At 44.9% G+C, this 5,370-nt stretch overlaps 1 pseudogene; it reads right to left on the bottom strand.

Moving 5' to 3' along the window:
• Positions 1–1,276: 1,276 nt before the first annotated feature.
• Positions 1,277–3,478, bottom strand: LOC111820178 (ras-related protein Rab-9A-like; annotated as a pseudogene).
• Between the last annotated feature and the right edge of the window lie 1,892 nt (positions 3,479–5,370).

Below are 5,370 nucleotides of genomic sequence, written 5' to 3'. Positions count from 1 at the left end.
AATTCCAAGAAGTTCTCTTCCTCCAGAGAATTTATTGATTCTTTATTTTGGGAGCTTGCTGAAGCCATCATGGACTGCCTCTTTATGTGCCTTGATATTGACTGTTGTCTCCGAGCCATCAATAATTTATTATAATTTTATTTTGTGTTTGCTTAGTGAGACCTAGCTTCTTGTTTTGTTTTGATATTCCCAAATAGGCTGCTCATGTGCACTAGTTTGATTTTTGACACCTTTGGATCTCTATCATCCTATAGCCAGGTAGTTAGTTCTGTAACTAAGTACTTGCACACAGGAGTCCGTTAAATTTTCCTATATGGGTTCAGCTCAGGTGTTCAGGCAGTCGGTCACCAAGTGTGTGATGCAGGCTCTCCCTCCCAGTCCTAGAGAGGTGTGGGTGATTGGTGCAGGCACTGGACTCTGGCTGTGGTAGGGGATCACGCACTGAGCCAGGCAGGGTGCTGACGGCTGCACCTGAGAGTCTGAAAGGAAAGCGTTTCCCTATTCACTAGGGTGAGTAGGTAGGTGAGTTTCGCAGCCAGACTAAGAACACCCCACTCTGTTGGCTGTAAAGACTCAAGGGTACCACTTTTTCTTGAACTCCTGTAGCAGGTGACTCGGCACTTTAGATGTTACCACTGGTTCTCAAGACCCTGCTGCAGATCGATAAAAGTGCCTACTTAAGGGGCAGGGCTGTTTCGAGGGTCACAAATCTGCCCGTTCACACCTGAAGCAGTTGAAGTTAAACTTAAGATGTTTTCCCTGTTGTACTGTGGCAATGAGGGCTAATGCTGTTGAGATGGGTCCCCACACGTCTGTATAGGGGTGTAAGGCACTCAGAGTCTGTGGACCCCTGATAGCTGTGGCCAGCAAAGGAGCTGTGCCAACCCTGTGTTCCTGGCCTAGGGGAGCCAGCAGCTTATTTCTTCCCTCTCCAAGGCCAGGAGAATGGGTCAGGGTACCTTTTGGGATTTATTTCCGGCCCAGCAGACTCCTGGTGCAAAGCGTGGAGGGAGGAGGTAAAAGGGAGAGAGGTTTTCCCCAAATCCGGTGCAGAGCGTGGAGGGAGGAGGTAAAAGGGAGAGAGGTTTTTCCCAAATCCAGTGCAGTGCACTCTTGTATTTATTTTGTGTGTATGTGTGAGTTGCTTAGAATGCCCTGACGATTGGTTACACCATCAATAGCAAGATGAATTAAACTTGGGCTTTCGGTGAAGATTATTTCTGTCTGATCAAGATACTGATTTATCCTAACAGCAAGGAATTCTTCCAACTGTTTCCTAAAAGGCTGGTGCAGCATCTTTTACACTTATTTCAAGTAAGGGTACTTGCCATTATCACTGCACCAGACTTGGGCTTCTTTCTTCTCCGGACACTTGCTATACACATATGTCAATTTTATTACTCAGAGTCACAAAAATGAGACTTTCAGGCTCTTTGAAATCTGCCTTCTATAGAAAGTATTTCTTCCAGTTACCCAAGTTCGGGAAACTTTGAGAGTCATCTACATTAATAGTAAGAAGGCAACATTCTAAATCTCTGTAAAATGACTCCTTGAGTTTGTGAATCACTCTTGACTCACTGTGTTGCTAATTAGCAGAGTTAAAAAGGTCTATTCTCCAAATCTTTATTTAAAAAACCCATACCTATTGTATGAAACAACTGGGTATCATATTTATTAATCATTTATCTGTTCATAAGAAAACTCTTCCTAGTACCTCCATGTCCAAGGAGAATTGCTTTAAAAGGTTATGATTTTCCTCCTATTGCCAATCACAATGAATCTGTATGCTGATCAAATAATTCAAGGAGCTGGACTATATGAAGAAGAACACAGCATTGGGACTGAAGGAAGACTCATTAACAGCCTGAAAAATGCAGATGACACAACCTTGCTTGCAGAAAGTGAAGACAACTTGAAGCACTTACTGATGAATATCAAAGACTATAGTCATCAGTATGTATTATACCTCAACATAAAGAAAACAAAAATTCTCACAACTGGACCAATAAGCAACATCATGATAAACGGAGAAAAGATTGAAGTTGTCAAGGATTTCATTTTACTTGGATCCGCAATCAGTGCCCATGGAAGCAGCAGTCAAGAAATCAAATGACATATTGCACTGGGCAAATCTACTGCAAAAGACTTCTTTAAAGTGTTAAAAAGCAAAGATATCACCTTGAGGATTAAGGTGCGCCTGGCCCAAACCATAGAATTTTTAATCGACTCATATGCATGTGAAAGCTAGACAATGAAAAAGGAAGACCAAAGAAAAATTGATGCATTTGAATTACGGTGTTGGTGAAGAATATTGAATATATCATGGACTGTCAGAAGAACAAACAAGTCTGTCTTGGAAGAAGTACAGCCAGAATGCTCCTTAGGAGCTATGTCCACTGAGAATGGCAAGATTTGTCTTGCTTACTTTGGACATATTTTCAGGATGGACCAATCCTTGGAGAAGGACATCATGCTTGGTAAAGTAGATGGTCAGCTAAAAAAAGGAAGACCCTCAATGAGATGGATTGACACAGTGACTGCAACAATGGGCTCTAACATAGCAGTGATTGTGAGGATGGTGCAGGATCAGGCAGCATTTAGTTCTGTTGTACATAGGGTTGCTATGAGTTGGAGCAGAGTCAGTGGCACCTAACAACAGCAATAACAAACAAATCAAAAGTTCTTTGACTTTAATGCTCTTAATTGTTCAGTGCAAGCATCATAATTACCTCACAAACACCTGTTGCTTCAAGGAAGCCAGGGGGAGTTCCCTGGCTTGGCCCATGTTGGTGAGGCCAGGGGACATGAGAGGGTAGAGGATGGGACAGAGAGCCGGGCATTCAGTTTAAAGTTTGATGGGAGACAAATCTAATTGTTAGATCATAATTTTATCCTTCAAAAATAGACAGTAAGACCATGCCCCCTAAGCTGAGAACTCACAGTCCAGTCTGGAGGTGCCCACCCCTTCGCCCAGCCACTAGCGCAGGGACTCTACAGATCTGAAACACCTTCTACCCACTCCGGTCACCTGTGCCAGTGCCCTGCTGGCCAAACTGGCACAGCACAGCCATACTGAGACAAGGTGAGCAGCATCCCCAGCTGAAGCTCACTTCACCTGCCTCAACCACGTGGGAGTGACTGTGCACAAGTCTGGACTGACAGGTGTGCTTCCAGCACTGCAAAAGTTAAGTGCATGCACTCCACATACCTGGCACACCCCAGCCCTTTGTGCCAGAGGTCCGCAGGCCTGGGAGCTCTCCGACCCTCCTCACCTATCCTCTCTCCCCACTTGTGGCTGCAGTCCTGTGGCATTTGACACCAACCCACCCCCTAAGCTGGGAGCCTACAGTCTGGTCCAGAGGCACCTGCTGCTTTGCCCAGCCACTGGCGCAGGGGGTCCACGGACTTGCAGTGCCTTCTGCTCCTTCCAGTTACCAGTGCCAGCACCCTGCAGGCCAAGCCTGCACAGCACAGTCATATTGAGACAAATCAAGCAGCATTCCCAGCCAAAACCCACCCCACCTGGTGCAGCCAAGTGAGAGTGACTCTGCATTCACAGCCAGACTCAGGCAGGAGTGCTTCCTGCCCTGCAAAAGTTAACTGCACCCACTCCACTCACTGTGCCCACCCCAGCCCTCATGCTGGAGGTACCCAGGCCTAAGGGGCACTCCCACCCACCTTGCCCATTCCCCCTTCCTTTTTGTGACTGCAGCCTAGGGGCATTCATCACCACCCCACCCACTAAGCTGAGAGCTCAGCCACCCACGCTGAGGGTCCTGAGGGCTTACAGTGTCATCCACCCCATCCAGCTGCCCATACCAGGAGCCTGAGGGTCAGTGGTGCCCCCTACTCCCTCCAGACAATGGCACTGAAGACTGGCTGCACAACATCTCTCATTACACACTCTAACAGAGAGGAGCACATCCTCCAACTGGGCACCTGTGGGCAGGTGACATCCTCCCTTCCTTGCTCCCTTCATTGTCTCCCCTGCACAACTGGAGGTTTGTGCCTGCTCCAAAAACCCCTGTGTTGCCCTGCCTGCCCAAGACTGTCAGTGAGAATCTCCACATCACCCACCCAGTGACCAATGACCCAGGCACCTTTGCTTCAATCAGCCAGCAAGTGGAAGAGCACACACACAACACCCAACCCAACTACCAGGGAGAATGCCCCCTGCACCCACAGTCAGGTGACCACCAGGACAGATACATCACCTCATGAAAAATGCCACCTGTACCCTCAGCAGCCCAACAAGATGAGCAAACAGACACCTGCACTCACACACCCAGTATCTGCTCCACCCATCTGGAGACAGGAGGTGAGATCTTCAACACTGCCAGGTTAGTGACCAGAGTAGCACACACACCCAGCCTACTCAGATATATCAAAACAAAACTAAACAAAAATTCAAGATGCAGCAAACAGACAAACAATAAATAAATATAATAATTTCTTGATGCCTTGGAGACAGCAGACAATATCATATCACATAAAGAATCAGAGCAGGATGGCTCCAGCAAGCAACCAAAATAAAGAACCAGAAAACCTTCCATAGGAAGATAAGGTAATGGGACTACCTGAAAAAAGAATTCAAAAGACTAATATACGTAACTCTCCAAGAGATCAGGTAAAACACAGACAAAACCAAGGAAAACAGGAAAAAATAAAGGAAAACACACACAAAGCAATAGAATAATTCAAGGAAACAGTAGAAGAATAAAATGGCAAAATAAATAGACTATTAAAAACCATACAAACACAGCAACTAGAAATCCAAAAGATTAACAACAAAATTTCAGAAATAGACAACTCAATAGAAGGACATAGGAGCAGAACTGAGAGACAATAGAAGACAGAATTAGTGAAATTGAAGACAAATCCCTTGGCACCAATTTGAGGAAAAATTTTTTCAAAAAAGAATGAATAAAAATGAAAAACGCAAAAAACTAAAAATTATGTGGAACACTATCAAGAGTAAAAATTATGTGTGATTGGAGTCCCAAAACAGCGGAAAATACAGAGAGAATTGTTGAAGATTTGCTAGCAGAAAACTTCCCTAATATCATGAAGGACAAGAAGATATCCATCTAAGAAGAAGATATCCCATACAGGGTAGACCCCCAAAAAAGTCACCAAGACATATCATAATTAAACTTGCCAAAACCAAGGACAGAGAAAGAAGCCTGAGAGCAGCTAGGGAAAAATGATAAGTCATTTACAAAGAGAACCAATAAGACTAAACTCTGATTACTCATCAGAAACTATGCAGGCAATAGGGCAACATTTGTAGTAACTGTCAAATGGGAGACTATTTTGTCCTGTAAGCCTTCATCTTAAGTGAGAATAACAGCATAATTAGAAGAGCGTAGT

Source organism: Trichechus manatus, unplaced genomic scaffold, assembly GCF_000243295.1.
Source record: "Trichechus manatus latirostris isolate Lorelei unplaced genomic scaffold, TriManLat1.0 scaffold00028, whole genome shotgun sequence".
NCBI lineage: Eukaryota > Metazoa > Chordata > Mammalia > Sirenia > Trichechidae > Trichechus > Trichechus manatus.
Note: the sequence above shows the minus strand (reverse complement) of the source record. Positions and strands in the feature narration are given on the sequence as shown.